The following is an 18,260-nucleotide window of genomic DNA, read 5'->3' as shown; positions in this document are numbered from 1 at the left end:
GCTAAGAAATTTTGGAAACACCTAAACTCCATGAATAATAAGACTAGGCTAGAGCAAAGGTTTATCGTTGCAGATAAGGGTATTCGGCTAGAAGGAAATGAAGCAGTGGAACATACAGGAACAAGGATGACAGAAAAATTTTAAAAACAGCAAAAATGTTGCACATAATTTATCGGAGGAGGGTAGACCAGTTACAAGAATTGTTTCGCTTGGAAAAAGATAATGGGAAAGGGCAGAGCAGAAGGTTCCTAGTAACACGTCGATAGGACCAGATGGTATGCCGATTATGTTAATAAATAAGCTAGGACCAAAATCCAAGCAGACATTAAGAGAGGTATTGAGCAAAATGATAGTGGATGGCAAAGCCCCCGATTGATGGCGATTAAGCAGAATTAAAATGACATATAAGGGAAAAGGGGACAAAGAAAACAAACTACCGTCCCCATAAGACTGACGTATGCGGCAAACCGGGCGGTAATGCGGATTATAAAGGACAGACTGCAGGCTTGGGTGGAGAGCGAGGGGGTGCTAGGAGAGCTACAAAATGGGTTCCGAAAGCAAAGGAGGTTGAAGGAAAATCTGTTTTACGAACAAACACAGGCCCCTATCGCTAGCATTTCTGGATATCAAGAGAGCCTACAACAACGTTATTCAAGAGTATCTGTGGGACATACTGGGCACATTGGATGTGGAAGATGGAGTAATTAAACTTTTAAAAGATGTATATTAAAGGTAACAGAGTGCTCATAAAATGGTAAAAAATATCAGGATGTCATCTGTCTCCTTTGTTGTTCATGTTGTACCTGCAAGGGTTGGAGACCAAGCTGGAGAGGAGCGGACTAGGCTTCAACCTTTCTTTTTTCAAGCAAGGGGAATGGATTAAACAGTCATTACCGGGACTAATGTACGCGGATGATATAGTGCTAATGGTTGACAACAAGGAAGATTTGCAGGAGTTGATAGACATTTGTGGTACACAGGGAGTTAGATTAGGTTTCAAGTTTAGTAAAGAAAAATCTGCAGTCATGATATTTAATGATGAGGGCGGCGAGCATAGAATATAGGAGTTCACGCTACAAGTAGTGTATGAGTACAAGTATCTTGGGGTGTGGATAAATAACGGTGCTGAATATCTGACAGAGCATGAAAAATATGTAATGAATAAAGCTAGCAGGAATGCAGCTGTGATGAAAAATAGGGCTCTGTGGAATTACAATACGTACGAAGAGGTAAGAATGATCTGGAAAGGGGTGATGATTCCTAGTGTGACTTTCGGCAATGCGGTCCTGTGCATGAGATGAGATGTTCAAGCAAGGTTAGAAATCAAACAACGCGGCGTAGGATGCTAGCTTTGGGAGCAATACACCAAATCGGGGGGTACAGGGTACAGGGTCGTTCGAGAGAAGAAAAGCTAGCAGTAAGGCAGTAAGGTACGTTTAATTTTCTAAGGCCAGAAAGCAGCAGTTAAATTGAGGCAGCGCACTGAGGTACCGAAAGAAAAATAAGGGCAGCGATAAGTTTCAGAAAGAACAGCGTGGGCTAGAGAACGGTAACGAAGATATGCTAAAGCTAGAATAGAATGGACGGGGCATATAAAGCGGAGAACAGGGCGGGGTTGCAGGGTGGATTCCTAAAAACAAAAGTAACTACCGGTGGCACCTAAGTCTCCTCACGTGCTATGAATTCTAAAGCATTGTGCACTGCTGCTGTTTCTCCTGGTACCTTTGTGGTTATGTCTGTGGTATTCTGTGCGTTTGTGTAACTTAGTTCGCCTGAATGAATGAAGCCATGGGTCATTGCACTGGCAGGTGGCTGTTCCCGTCACAGCCATCAGTGGGGGTTGTGCGACCTATGTTGCTCTTCCCGAGCAACTTCTCGTGCAGCTTACCCGAGTTACTACTCGAGCTTACCCGAGCTTCCTCCCATTTGCTGCAGCTTGCGCGGCGATCCTCCGAACTCACCTGAGCTTACCCGATTTACTTTGGGGACATAAAGTGTGGACACTTTCTGTACACAACACGCATTAGGGAGTAATGCTTACGCATTCAAATTTTGGCAGATACTAGTGGGTCCCTTCAGCGGCCTGGGACCCTCTTTGCGTGCTTTTTCGCACACATGGACACTGTCCATTCTTTCACCATCACATAATGCTTTAAGGCTCCCTACCACGCAAGTGCTCCCCCCCTCTCTCGTCTAGGTTCTGCCTGCATGCCCATATATGCGGAATTGGTCATCTGTGATTTACATTATAGCTCGCGGGGAGTTCTCATACGATTCCTCGCGCAGTGGGGCAGCAGTTAAGCGGTGCGCCATGAATGGTTTGAGGACTGCCCACGATCAAGATGCGCCACTTCCCCGGTGGGCGGCTTTTCAAATTCAGCCACCGGTCGGGCTGATGAGTCCCAGGTTGCTCATCCCAAGCTCCTGCACGGCTCATGCGCAGTGCCGCAACGGGCAGGTTGCAACTGCATTGAATTTATTTGAAATAACTTCACTTCCACCTTCCACGGGCGACGATTGCTTACAACCCGGTGGGCAGGTGACACGTGTGCCACCTGCTTTTCTCGACACGCCAACGCTGACGCCGGGTTCTCCGCTCAACAGGACGCCTTTTAACACGAAAGCGTTAAAGGCCCCACCAAAGGAGTAAGCCGGGCTAGTTGGTACATTCTTTGCATGGAAACAGCGCAGCAGACGGGACCAAGAAAGGAAGACACACACACGGGCGTTGACTATCAACTGAAAGAAATTTATTGCAGCATCGTTAATATATAAAACCCATACATATGATAAAAGCATGAAACTAGGTCACAGGATTCTTCTAATCAGCCATCGAGAAATCTGATTTCTATTCTTTTCAGGTCAACAGAAAGAGTGCTGACGCACTTCTCCCCTCGTTGATGTATAGCATACGCCTCAAAAAGTTCGCGGTCAAGCTGGTTCTTTTAGCGTTTAAGAACCTTGGTCCTGTCCAAAGTTGCAGTGCACTGGCATGAGGTCATGTGTTCAGGTAAGTTCTTCCTTGCGCCGTCTTTTATATCTTTATTATGCTCTCGAGCCTGTCATTCAAACAGCGCCCAGTTTGTCCTATGTATGCTGATCCACACGATAAAGGAATATCGCAGACGACTTCCTTTGTACAATCAATGAAAGCTTTTTCGTGCTTCTTTCCACTGTTTTGGCACCGTATCTGCTCGATTGACCAGCTTGCAAAGTTTTTCGAGCTTGTTACCTAGTTTCATGTTTTTATCATATGTATGGGTTTTATATATTAGCGATGCGGTAGTAAATTTCTTTCAATTGATAGTCAGCGCCCGTGTGTGTGTCTTCCTTTCTTGGTTTCGTCTGCTGCGCTGTTTCCATGCAATTAAAGGCTCCGTTACCCTTAAAATCCGCCGTGTAAGCCAAAAATCACGAGCCTGACTCTGGCATGTGGGGCCCACAGAGCAACCTAGGAAGCAGGCGGACCACCTAGGTCACGTGACCTTGCGCGCTATGACAACATGCTCACCGGATAATGAGCAAACTGCCCGCCATGGCAGGTGGGTGTTAAAGTCCTGATTTGTCGCTCGGGAAGAGCAACCTGGGGCGCACAAGGCCCACCGCTGGGAGCACCTGCCATCGCAGGGCAGTTGCGCATTGCTTAACCGCTGCGCCACTGCTCCAGGAGGGGTATGAGGACTCCCATGGATCTATGAATGTAAACTAGAGAATTATCTTCGGATTGTATTGGAATTAATTCATTACGCTATCGCGTTATACCCATAAGATGAAGCTTACATGTCCCCACCAATTTTTTCCCATATGTAGCCGGCAGAGCCAGCGATAGTAGCGCCGTACAGCGGCGGTTAGCAGCCACATCAAGACTGCGGCTACAATACGCCGATCCACATAAAAATCTAAACAAAGGGGACATACTAAGGAAATTGCAATCGAATACTTATATAAGTTTCCTCAAATTAAGCTACGTATACGTTTCCAAATTCATACGATCCGCATTGTGCCTTCTGCGGTGAAGTGGCTAACCTATGCCATATGGTAATGGCATGCCAGAAAAAACCAGCTATACCAAGAATAAATAACCCAACAACTGAGGACGGAGTTGGCGCTGTCCAGCTTACATTCGGAAGAGCACATTTCGTTGGTGAACCTGACAAGAGCGGCGGCAAAAGCTAATGAGCTCCTGGAATGAGGGGCCACCCAAACATTGCGTGCATTAAACATTTCTCTCTCTCTCTCTCAACACATTCAAAGCGACGCCTTAGGACCGGTGCTGTGCAGTAGTGAATTAGAGTCTTGTTTTGAGTTTCGGGGACGGCAGTTCGAGTCCGCAGTCTTTCTGTGGACTTATTTCCTTCTTTAAATTCTAAATGTTTCTGGGTGTGGTCAACTTTTTACGTAGCAAATCTGGATGCCTAGTCACGCATATCGTTGTTTACGGCGCTCTCAGCTGATATGTTTGTGCCGTACGAATTTCCTTAAAAATTGATGACACGGTTGGCTAATTATTTTTGGATTCTAAGATCAGAATTACCGGCTTGACATACATTTTGCATGCTTTCGGGGGTCTGTCTGTTATACCATTTAGGTGAGACGCTGTGACACTGTTGAGTCGACGTGGTCCATAAATGGGGTTTCAAGCCTTCTGGCTGTACACGCTGCAGTTGGTGAATAGACGTGAACTTAACCCATAACGGTATCTCATTAATACCTAGCAGGGGGCGCCAAATGGTGGGGGGGGGGGGGGGGGGAATGGCGGAGGGGGAAGATGACAATTAGAAATCGGCAGGAGTAAGCATAGCCGCACCTTGCGAATGGTTGTAGAAATGCAGGTGGTAGTGGCTGTTAATCATGTAGCAGGGAGCCGAGGTCCCATCAGGCGATGCCACGCCTTTAGGCCCCGTCTAGTCTTGGGCATTTCACGTTCGAAGACGCGTGATTTTGTGTCCTGCTCATGCGCGACGGTGCAGTGCACCGATTTCCGGTTTCGTCTCCTGGGTCGTCTGAAAAGTATTTCAGAATGCAACATAAAAGGCGACACAACCTCACGTGTAGATAAAATATTTACGCTCTATTAAGGCCTCGTAAAGAAAAAATAGAGTACTAGTGCAAGCGGATTCAAACCGCTGTCTTACGCGCTCAAAAACACAACACTACTCTATAGCATCGCAGGAGCAACGGCCAAGGTTGCTTTTAATAATGCCCTTCCATGTTCTCGCAAATTTTCTTGAATTTTTGCACATGCGCAGAAAAGATCGCGCTCTGACTCGTTTTTTCTTAGGCAAATGTCTCAGACACAGTTAGGCAAGTCTTCCTCTGCGTTCCTGTCTTTTTTTTTCACCGTAAACACCTAAAATAACATCTTAAACCTTTGTATCGAGGTAGATGCCACTTCTGCTACCTACAGTACGCTTTTTTTTTATTTTATTCTCACAGCTCGTTGCCTTTGAAACACTCAGAGTCAGCAATGTTTTTGCGCTGTCTACTTTTCATAACACCGTTGTTCTGCGGCAAAGCCACCTGCAACGTACTTACATTTGTTTGGGATTATCATATAGAGGCATGGCAAGGAGTGTATGAATGGAGAAAGGCTTGGAGAATGGACGAGGTCCACGTGGGAGCGACGATGAGGTCCCTGTGTCCGAGCATCATAAGATTCTTGCGCTGTCCTGTGCGAGAGACCAGTCGGTTGCAGGTGCCATGCTTTGATTGCTCTCAATACCGGACAGACCCACATCAGGAGGTAAAAATACCTTCGAGTATTCGAGAAGGGCCCACCCGACAGTAGAGTCGAGGAACAAGCCACGGAAGTAAGGAAAATTTGTGAAAACCTTTTCTCAGGCTTCGCGAGTGCACTTTGTTCACAAATGTGGAAGCGTATCGAAGTGGGCTATCCTTGATCGTTCTTCCTTGGCACACTGTCCCTTTCTCGACCGTGTATCGGACTTCCTGTGGCGTAAACGTTACCTCAGACGCCGTTGTGTTCTAACCAGAAACTTATGTACTTTTCTGTTGGACAGCGCGACCATTATTAACGTCGCTTTGTAACGCGAGGGCCACGTTGGTAGGGCGACATGTGCCGTAAAGATGTGCCGTCGGTAGTCGCTGACAGGGGTGGGATCGGCAGCCGCTACGAGGAATTACAGTGTCCGGCGTAGAGCTGCTACTGCCGTGGCATAGTCTTCCTGGCCCCATAGTTTCTCGGACTTCTGCCATCGACGACGCATCGTGTACAAGCTTCGGGTATGTGCCCACTTAAGCAAATGTTTAATATTTAATTGGCTAGTTATCGATAGGATTTTATTTCTGCGTGCTGTTTACGATGTAACGTCTGTGTTTCATAGTGTCCAGAAAAAGCAGCGCTAAAAAGACGGGGACACAGACGAGACGACAAGGGCGGGCGCTGAACTTACAACAGATTTTATTGTGAAAGAATTCACTCTTATAAACATCGAGTACAGCCGCGGCTAATGTTCACGCATACGCTGATAACTCAGCTCCTTTTGGGAAAGGGCGATAGAGACGGCGCTGACACAGCCGTCTCCCAGACTACATATCGGTTCAGATTCTGTGGTTTCTCTAGTGATGCGTACTTTGCTCTTTCTGATTACGGAGGTGTCATCAAGTGCAGGTGAACAATCTTGGCAAGTGAGACAGCGACTTGCGGGGAGACCTTTCAAATCTTTCACAATAAAATCTGTTGTAAGTTTAGCGCCCGTCCTTGTCGTCTCGTCTGCCTCCACGTCTTTTTAGCGCTGCTTTTTCTGCAAAAATATGTGCCAACACGCCCAACTCGCCGCATTAACCAAGTTTCATTTGTGCTTTGTCTCTTGTGCGAACGCCACGTTCGTCTCTTCTGCTTATAAAGCCCTCATGCCGACCATTCTTGGATAAAAGTTTTTCATCGCTCACATCGAGCAGTTAATACTGCCATAGAAAACCAACGGTTAATGCTTTAGGCGATAGCATAAATGTTAACAGCAAAAAATGCAAACCTGCCGATGAGAGTTCTGCGGATATATTGATTGTTGTAGTGAAATCTTGCACTATATTAAAAGTACTGCAGCCATAAGCTATTTTTTTAAGAAATGCTTTTGTCCAGAATTGTTGGGTATAAGCGCACGCAGAACTCTCACAAACATCGTGACAAGGTGGTGGTGCGGTAAATGCGCCACTCCTCGGGCGGGCGCGAAACGTCCGGGTGTTTTAATACGTGGCGAGCATTGTAAATCTACATTTTCATCTCCTAACCATTGGAACTTTCTAGCTGTTCCACTTTGGCCTGGTCGAGGACGGACGAAGTATGTTCTCTGACGTCTCGCGTCCATCCTTGTTCCGTATGCATCTTTCGAAGGAAACTATTGCAAATGGACGGGAAGGATATATTTTAAGTCAATAGTGTTAAGGCTCCCGTTCGGCAAAAAATTCGGAGTAGTCGCCGTCGTCGCCTGCGCCGGCGCCGGCGTTGTGAGCGAAATATCCCCGGAGAAGCAATTTAGGTAGTCCACCCAGGTCGCGTGGGACTTTGATGAGGCATCGCAACATGGCGATCGGATTGTGAGCAAGGTGACAAACGTGGTAGCTGGCAGTTAAATTCAAGGCTGGTCGTTCCAGAAGGGCACGCCGGGTCGCACTTGCCACACCCACCGGTGGTAGCACCTACTTAACCGCTGCACCCCGTGCCAGGAGTGGAATGGGGACTTCCAGCAATCTACAACCATTGTCCGTAAAGTTCCGAGACCGATTGATTTTCTTCTCTAGAAATGATTCCCCAAAACAAATGTTGGTGCGTATGTGTATCGCCATTTTTCGGGCTAACCTGAGTTGTTTATGTTAACTGGTGTGGCAGCCGCTAGATGGCACCACATGTATAAAGACGCGTTGTCCCTAGTCGTCTGCGCATTCTACAGTGAGTGAATGTGGAGATATGGACGTCCTCCTCGAACAGCGTATAAATATAAAATTTTTTGTGAAGCTTGGCAAGATAGCCGCACAGACGTATGAGCTCCGTCGTGACGCTTGCGGCAACGAGACAATAGAGTTATAGCCGAGCGTTTTTACGGCCAGCGGAGAGGAGCGGACGAGCGCAGACGCCACTGCGCATGCGCACATCGCTGGGCCGGCCAGCGTTTTTACGGAGCGAAGCTTACGCCCGCTGGGAAGCCCTCTCCAGCGGAGCGATGGGCAGCGCGCGAGCGTGCGTAAGAGCGCGCGGGCGTGTATGGGTATTCAAGATGGCAGCCGTCAACACATGCACCGGCGCTGCTGCGTTATCGACGGTGACCACAGCTCAGGCCCGTTTACAAGCTAAGAAAGCGCGGAGATGTTTCACAGCTGAGAAGACTTGTGTCTTTTGCGTGAGCTGGCAGCGACCAGGCCGTTTGGAGATGACCATAAGTGGATCGAAGTTGTGCGCATCGTGAACCACGCGGTGGGCCGCGAACTTACGCTGCGTGGAGCAAAAGACCGCGTGGATTTACTAATCGGATACTGGCGACAGCAGGACGCCAAGAACCTTAAAAGGTGAGTTTTATTTCTGCCGAACTAAGACGTCGGGCACGCTGATAGGCAGTCGTTAATTGACGTGCATGCTGTTTTCACATTATTCAGGTCTAGTACTGAAGAGCAATACGCGGAGAGAGAGCAAATACTTCAAGACCTCTCCGACTACGTTCGGACAATCGATTATGAGTCGGGGATAACACCAAGAAGGGGGGGCATTATGAACAGAAAACGGCCCGCAACACCTGAGTGTTCAGATTTCGTGTCCCTAACGGGTCCACGGGAAAGTGCGACTTTGGTGCAGGAAGCGACTGGCTGCAGCAGTATTCCTAGCGTGGCTGCCGACCGAAGTTGTGAAACTGAATCAACGCATGGTAAGTTTTACCATGTGCGTCTGTAACCTTGCATGTTCTAGCTTTTGATTTTCTCTGATAAAATATAAAAGCGCTTATGAGTGGTAATTGTTGCGGGTATTCTATGCACTGTAAACAAGTTCGATGAGTAAGAGCAGTCGAGTGCCTGAGCTTTTCTTATTTAAAGTCTTTAGAGCTCACTTCACTCATCATTACTGTGAATATCCTTACTGTTTTGTTGTTTTGTCTCTGAGCCTCCAAACATAACCCGCGTAAAAATTGGCAAATAAAACTGCGTTGAATTTTTCAGTTCGCTTGCTGTCTAGAATGGCTCGTAAATAAAACAGCACAAACATCAAAATGCAATTGACGCGAAATGAGAGAAAGCTTATGCAGTCTTTCTAAACCGAGTCGATCACCGTCAGTGCCGCACGGCCGGCCTTGGGTGAATGATAAAAACAAAATACATTTCTCGATGATGCAGCAGCAGGAATGAAAAGCCGTACTCACGTGTTATAAAGCGTGAAACACGAATGCAGGCTGCCGTACTGTGGTGTGGAAAGTGGCTTCGCTTACTTTAGAACAAAGCAACCCTCGTCTGAGCTGTTTCACCGGCAAGCCCACCACCTAACAAAAGGCGCTGCGCATCCGTTCGGGTTTCGGTTACCGCATGAATTGTACGGTGACTCCTAAGCACTTAAGCCCGATAAGTAATTTAGTTCCGTGGGTTCCTTTCAAGGGAACTTAGCGTGCTTAATAACTGAAGGTAAACCACATCGTCAGGAGTTCGCAAAGCGAAGGGCGACGATTGGCAACCATAATAACGCTGATATTAATGTGGGCTCACTTAATTATGCAAATGATGACGTTTGTAAGAGTTAACAGACGATATACATTTCTTATCTGTGCGAATGAAAAGCGGCTCCTAGGAAGGCTGCTACATTTTTGTGTCGACCTTTCCTTACATGTTAGAACCCCCATCCCCGGCTGCTCAGCTGCTGCTCAATATGTATGAGCCGGATCCTCCGGAAACCTCGGTTGCTGCAGCTGCTGCTGGCGACCGATATGAGCAACCTGTGCAAGGACAAGTGCACAACCAGCACTCTCCAAATGTCAGTCCAAAGCAGCAACACATCCTCGCCGGGCGAACGCAGCCCCAGCCCACAAATGGGACGGATCAAGGAAGAGAGCGCCAGCCTGCTGCTAGGCGACAAGTTCTTCCCGTCGTCACTAGAGGTAGTATTTGAAGGAACATTTTAACTGTGCAACCATTAAGGATTCGCTGAGTTGAAACGCATGTTGTATGATAGTTTGATGTGCGGTTGTACCAGAACTTCACAAGTGTACATCACCTTGGCAGGTGACAGCAGGATTATTGATTGGTCGCAAGGCACCACTGTACCAGAAGTTGTATGATGACTCCTACGCAGCGCTTCATTAATGTGTAATATAACATATAATTATTATATAGTTAGTGCGGATATAATTAATTATATCGGCTAAATAGGCTACTAAAATGACTATCAAGGCTAATTATGTATTGCCGGGGCAGCTACGAGATAGCATGTCTTACGATGGTATCGTAGGATGTATGTAATCATAATTAAACACCACCCATGAATTTTTCATTCAGTGCGCCATCGCCACAAAAATCTTTGTGCCACTCAGATTGAAGATATTCATTGTACCTTTTTAGAAGCCACCTTACTGTAACATACCGCCGATCGCCGAATGCGTGTTTGTCGTTTTCCTGCCCCATTGTGGTCTTGACATGCAGGGTGGATGAAAAAAAAGCAATCGTCATTGTCTTTCACACGGTCAAGGGACTTCTCTTTCCGCATGTACTTTGCAATCTGGCGTGTATAGGACCCCAAAAACTTACCGAAAGAAATGGTGTCTTCATTAATATGCTGCCAATTAGTACACAGGCTACACTGCAAGAGGAACTCTGTTAGACATAACAAAAATGGAACACAAGCAGAAACACAGGGGTCATAAAATGTTTACTAGCTGTCCTCGCGACAGTCCTTTTTATTTTTTATACAACGTGCATTCTGGTACCCGTTCTGTATACTAAGTCCCGGGTACCCGTGAATGTCACAAGTCAACTGACTACGTCTGGTAGAAACATGTATTTGTGACTATTTTGCTGCAGTGGAGAGGCTCAACTGAATTTAAGGTTGATAAAAAAATTCTTGTCCGTTTTTGCAGGACCCCGGGGGTTACAAAGCATCGGGCTTCAGTTGCTCACTATGCGAGAAAGAAACGACTATGAGCTGCGCGTAAAAGCGCAAGAAATTGAAAAACAAAAAGTGGAGAATGAAACACGGCGACTCGCTCTAGAGGAGCGCAGGTTGGACTTGGAGGAGAGAAAGCATGAGCTCGAAGTGAGCCGTTATAGCAGAGAACATGAGAGGCTGCTCGAGAACGTACAGAGGATGTTAAATGAACAAACCCAAGCAATATTTGATTTCCTTGGTGCAAATCGCGCATGACATAAATATCCAGAAAATTCTCCTTGTACACCTTGTGCTTGAATAAAACACATTTCAGAAAGATGTGTGAATGGCAAAACTACCGAGGAGTAAGGTAGGTTTCTAGATCTGGTGGATCAAGGCCGAAGTAATGCGATACCTGGGCACCATACAAACATGTATGACAGTTTGCCAAAAGCGCACTAGCTTTATAGATACGCGGCACGTTCTGGCGGTACCGCTTTTGATTTTTCTTAAAGTCAACAAAGGCGAACAGTCCTGCAATTTTTCCGAATCCCCACTCCACGGCTTGCCTTACGCTGCTCATAGCTTTGTTGAACGCGCACTGTTCCGGTGTGAGGGACACACCACCATATGGCTTCAGCAAAAGAGGTCGCAGTGGGTAGGCGGGGTCACCATAAATGCAGAAGTTGCGCCCTTGAACGAGCCTTTCTAGCTTCGAATATACGTTGCTGATCCCGAAGTTACCTGAAAGTAGAAGTGAATTATAAATGATCAACACCCGTTTTGAAGCAGCTGGTATGGGAGGAGAAAACAATGCGCAACATCGCATTTTTGCACTTAACACTCTTCCTTGATTTCAACTGTTCGTTATTACTCACCAGCGTCATGCTTGCTGCCCGGGTATAATCCATCCAACTGGCAAATGATTCCGTTGGGGCACATTATGGATTGGTATTTCAAGGCATGAAACCGCTTGTGCCCACTAAAGTAAAGGTTTTGATTTCTTGATGGCCGGCATAATGCCCTTGCTGTACCGTCGATGAAACCCCAGCAGTTTGTCAGCGGGGCACCTTTGGCGTGAACGGCCTGAAAATTTTAAGTGTAAACTTGTAATTGCAAATTTTGACAAACTTATTGATTCTGCTGTAATTCCGACTTACCTGCGAGAATTTCTCCAGCGTGTCGAGATTGAGCCAAGAATGGTTATTTACATCGTCAAGCAAGCGAAAAAACCGCTCGTCGATGTGGCGCAGAACTTCGTTCGTCAGTGATGATATCGTTGAACTGTGCCGCCCGAAAATATCTTCAAGATCACACAGCCGGTTGGTATATGCCAGCCGTCGTAAGGTAAAGCAGAGGGCTTCATCTCCGGGAACCACAACCCTTTGCGCAGTTACGACCTTATAAGGTATGCGCAAGGCCCGCTGAAGTCTGCCTATATGCACCTTCTCGAAACGAAAATACGTCCTAAAGACGCCATCGTCCATAGCATCAATGTTCAAAAGTCCGTGCACTGAAAGTGGCTCACGTCGTATCTCGCCAAATACCTCCAGGCACAGCACATCTCCAATCTCGGTCCAGGTTAGTTGCGACAGCAGCAGCGGGTCCTGTAGTATACTCTTCGGCATGATGCGAACAGCAGTACCAGCCGCCAATTCGCGAATGCGCGCGAAAACAGCTGACCTTCTTTGTTTCGGCTTGACTTGAGTAGCACTGGCGAACATATCCTCTTTAACAGACTGCGCTTTTGTACATCTAAAAAGCAACACTTACCAAATAATTAACTAGAAACACAGAATCTACCTTCACTAAACAGTTTCAGCGAATTATTAGCAGGCTTAATTGATATTCTTTTCACTCTAACTCGATTTGCGACCGAGAGGTGGAGCAGCAGAGCTAGCGATTCTACTCCGCTCTAGAAGACGGGCGATCCGCCGGGCTAAAACTCTTTTCTCGCGCGCCTCTCCGCTGGCGTATCCGCTCGCCTGCTCCGCCCCGCTGGCCGTAAAAGCGCTCAGCTAAAACTATCTAATTATCGCGGGCGCGAGTTTTCGAGTGACACAAGAGGTTCGTTTTGGGGATAACGTCGGTGGAAGACGACACAATGCAGGGGCGCCCTTCAACCTCACGGAATGAAAACAACGTGGCTCGGATCAGGGAAATCGTACAGCAAGGCCGCATCATTACAGTCTGCATGCTATAAGATGCTTTCCACATTAGTAAGACAACATGCCGCCAAATTTTACGTAAGAAATTGGGAAAACGAAAGCTGAATGCCAGACTTATGCCGCACTCCCACTCCCTCACACTGGACCAGAAGGACACGCAGGCATCAGTGAGCACTTATTTGCTCTTCGAGGCAGAGAAGGATGCTGCATTCGTCGACAGTATCATTGCTGAAGACGAAACATGGTGTTTTCAGTACAATCTTCAAAAAAAGAGGCCGAGCACCGAATAGCGGCCCACAAGCTCTCCGGCGTCGAGAAAGGTGCGGCGACAGAAGACGAAAACAAAGATGATATGATAGGTTTCTCGACGCCAGACGTGTCATACACAACGAGTTCGTCCCACGAGGGCAGACGATGCCGTCGCCCTGACTTATGGGCATCTGGACCATGGAGCCTTCTTCACGATAACGCAAGGCCACACACTGCTCTCAGCGTGACAAAATTTCTCGTCAAGCACAGCATTACTGCACTTCCTCGTCCGCCATACTCGCCTGACCTCTCTCCATGCGAGTTTTTCCTGTTCGCTCGTGTGAGGAAAGCCCTAAAAAGTGGCTGGATGGGGAGCGTGGGGGCCATTCAAGACGCCACGACATAGGAGCTGACAGCCCTGCCAAAAGAAGAGTTTTCCAACTGTTTCCAAGACCTCAAGAAGCGTTGGAAGCTGTGTATAGACTGTAAAGGAGACTATTTCGAAGGGGTGCTGCAGAAATGATTTCAATGTTAAACGCATTTTTTTAATGGACTCAGTCTCGGAACTTTACGGACAAAGGTTGCATGAATGCAAAGTCGAGAATTACCAATTCCTCACACGTGGGCATTAACCCATTAGCGCTATCGCGTCGTACCCTTAAGGTGGAGCTTGTGTTCCCCGCAATTTTTCTCAGCCCCAGATACAAAATAAGCGAAATTACCTGCAAAACAAACTACAAACTACGTAGTATTCCTGAATGGAATAAGTTGCCGGTTGACGTCGTGGGGGCTCCCCGAGATGTATTTTTCAGTCTAATCAGTGATTTGTAATTGCACTGTTCTTTTAAGCCATTGACTGTACGCTTTGTCCTAAAGCGCATGCATGCATGTTTTGTTTTTGTCTTTTTTTCTGTTCTACTGATCATTGATGCATTGCTCCTTTGTCATCGCTCCCTTTTGGGGTTTTTATATTCACGTACTCGTCACTTTATGCTGTACCCACTCCCCTGCTAAAATGCTTCGGTGATGCAGGGTGTACTCTGAATAAATATTAAATAATTAAATAAATAAATGACCCCACGAAATCGTCATTGACTGCAGGAGGATGCTAAAAATTGAGGTCAGTGAGATCAGACGACGTGATTTGTTACGACGCTCCGTTCGAATTTTTTTTTATTATTATTATTGTAGCGCACTGCTCTATTCTGTTCTCCAGAAGCTTAAGCAACACACGGACGCAGAACGAAAGTGAACGAAAGGAACTTATAGAAACTAGGCTGATTCGCTTCAGGGCTAATTGCAAAGGGGCTAATACCGCATTTACACGGGCACCCTTAACCATGGTTAAGTAAACTGCAGTTACCCTTAACTATAGTGAGCCGCGCTCACACGGAAAGCCAAACTGTAGTTACGCCACTAACCGTAGTTACCGTAAACCGAGCTGGCTAACCTCCGTTTGCGCTTAACCGACAAAATGGCGGCGTCCGTGGAAGGCATGGAGGCAGCAGCAGCAGTGTCGCAGCAATCGTCTTCCCAGAGGCGTGTCAACTGGCCTGATGTAACAACAGCGGCTTTGATTCGCATCTGGGAGGACCAGCTACCCGATCTGCGGGGAAATACGCGCAATGCGCGTATATACGCTGCCATGGCGGCGGAGCTGAACGCCGGGCTAGCGCCGGGCGAAGGCCCCTACACTGCAAAGCAGGTCAAGCAAAAAATGGATAATCTGAACAAAAAATACCGGTAAGTGCTATCTTTACTCTCATTGCATTGCTCATCTAGCGCTGTTTTTATGGCGCGACGTCAGCCCAACGTGTGCGGCAGCAGTGTGTTGGTTCAGCAACGTGCAAACTTTTCGCCGTCGTCGCGTATTGTTTACCTCGCGAGCGCCCAAGATGTTTCAATTATGTATGTACTCATATAAGAACTGAACAACGAGTGCCGTGTGACGGGAGCAGCGTATGTTACACAGCGCCAGTCCGTTTTTTTTTTCTTCGTAAACTGCGTAGTTGTTGGCCTAACAAAAGATGACGCATACCCACACTGGGGGATCGGCCAAGAATCGGGTGGCTATTCACCTGTACTGAGTTAATAAAAAAGAAAAGCACCTTTTCGTCTTCGTTTGTGTACGCGTGCATGCACCGCTCTGCATGCAAACTTTGTCTTTCTCATTTTCGCGGCAGCTGTTGTCGTTCAAAGCTTTTGTTTCAAACTGACAGAGCGCTGTACATAGTGACCTTGCCATACAGCCGCCAGCACGCATGGCAGCACGCATGGTCAGCGCTGTGAACATTACTTATCTCCTATTTAGCTTGCACTGATTGATTGGCAGGCAAAATTCTCAGTCAATCAACTTCCGCTCAAGTGTAAGCATTGCGTGCAGAACCGAATACACGTGCTTCAAAATTTCACTCTTTTTTCTTTCTGAGTTAAGGTGCCTTTATAGAGTGCTCGGGTACTTCTGGCTACCAGCTAAGGTAACAGTTCAGCAAATTTCCCGATTTTCTGACATATATAACTTTAGGCCTCACAGGCCTACTATGCAGATATTGCTAGAATGCTATCAGCTGAACCAATCACTTCAAAAGCTCCAACTGGTGCAGTTAAGTGACGTTTTCACCAGTACCTGCCAGTTGGTACCTGCATATTGATGTAACATTTGTCTTAAGTACCAGTGTTCACAGGAAGCTTGATGGCCTAAAGAGATCACCAAGAGCACATTTATTATTGAAATCATTTCTATCTTTCCAGGCAGCTGAGACGAACTGGAACTGCCACTGGCTCTCCTGGTGTCCCGTGGCAGTTCTACTGGCAGCCGCACAGTTTCCTCGGCAGCCTACCCATCAATGATGATGGGCGGGTCGAGGAAAGTTTGGAGGTAATTTACAATTTCAAACATTACCCATTATTAGACCGCTCAGTCACTGTGGAATTCCATCACTATGAATTTTTTAAATGTACAGAATACTGCACAAGGCACGCCGGCTGCGGATACTAGAGAACTGAGTAGAAAAGGGAGGGAAGAAGTTGCACAGAAAAAAACGACACTTGTACAACCATGGTTGTCAGGCAAGCGCGAACAAAAGGTTCTTAACCCACAGCAGTTCAATCCAAAGTGTCATACTGCCGTTACCACCTCATCTCTATCTACTTTGGTTCATTGGTTTGGCCTCTTGCCAAGGTTATATACCAAGTTGTACGTAGTTGATTACTTGTAATCTGTTACTTGTAATTGAATACATTTTATGTAATTTTGTAATCAATTACTTTTTCAGACTAACATTACGGGTTATATAGTTATCCTTTATTTTTATAGCATTGTTTATTGCCTCTGGGCATAAGGAGAGTTGGGAAGAAAAGAGGAAGGATATAAGTGGCGAAATTGAGGCCACGTCTCAGTTACGGCAGGAGTGAGGGCAACCCCTACCCGGATCCTCCGGAGCACAATCTCCTCTGCACGGGTAAGACCGTGAGGCGGAGGGTTATCGCACTCTGAGGGGCGAGAGCACGTGTGTGGCACCGGAGGTGTTCCTTGTGAGGAGGGTAGCATCATCTATACTGAGGAATTGAGGCATTGATGTGGGTAGGGTCAGCAAGCAGGTTGCAGAATCTGCAGAGCTTTGTGAATTGATTAGGTCACGTGGGACCCACTCAATTCGAATGGCTTGCGGGATGCGAGCCACCAGGCGATGTATATTCTGGCAGATTTCTGGGCTGCGGCTGACGCGTCGGAGTAGACGTATTGCTTGAAGGGCGTCACTGCGGATGATAATGTGGGCTGTAGGGAAGCAAGGTAACTGCGGCTACAGAGGAAAGAGAGTCTTGTATAGCAACCAGCTCAGCACAGAAGGAAGAAGGTTCCGCGAATCGAAACCTGACCGTCTTGTCAAGTGCAGGCTTGCAGGGACAGTAAACTGCAGTTGTTGTTACACAGCCCTGGGTACTGACATCAACATATATAATAATTGAGCCGCGTTATTATTATAACATATATAATAATGTTAGCCGCTCAGTCGTGCGGCTAAAATACCTCTGTGAGCTTGCACAGTGTTGATTTTAGAGAAATAGGCCGGAAGTTGCCAAGATCCGTCGGTGGCTTCCCTGCTTTTGTAATTGGGATCACAGTGGCCAATTCCCGGGTCTCAGGAACAGAGCCTTTTAGCCATACTGGGGCGGTAATTGACCACTGTAATCAGTTACATTTCAGATGGAGTTATTGTAATTGTAGTTGGTAACTTATTTTATGCAACGTGTACAAGACTGGTTATATATTACCAATGACACTATCGATGTCTCATTCATTTTAAACAGGCTATTCATTATTGCTGTTCAATGATTAGTTTTTGCTAGACTCTATAATTAAGTTCTTCAATAATATATCTATGCAGCTACTAGACTGTGTTAAGTTCTTAAATAATATATCTATGCACTTATATGCAGATAAAAGATTTGAACTGTCCCTTTGTTCTGGCTGGCATAGGTTGGGGCAGCTGATGATTGCATACTATTACGGCAGCTTTGACCATTCACCTGGGAAGATGAAAAATGCAATATACTACGTTTGGTCGTGTGCAGCTGCCAGTCGTCAATGAGGTGCCACGCACTGCCGAGGTACTTGCGTCAGGGGAAGACGAGCCCCTCGGAGACAGAGCGGGCCCCCAACTACTGAGCACGTCTCCCCTGGCTGTGCTACCCAGTACGAGGGGAACTATGGGCTGCAGCAACCGAGGTGGAACAAGTGGAGGCGGCAGAAGCCGACGCAAGCGGGA

The sequence above is a fragment of the Amblyomma americanum genome, chromosome 6 (genome assembly GCF_052857255.1).
Source record: "Amblyomma americanum isolate KBUSLIRL-KWMA chromosome 6, ASM5285725v1, whole genome shotgun sequence".
Taxonomy (NCBI): Eukaryota; Metazoa; Arthropoda; class Arachnida; order Ixodida; family Ixodidae; genus Amblyomma; species Amblyomma americanum.
This window is presented reverse-complemented; position numbering follows the sequence as displayed.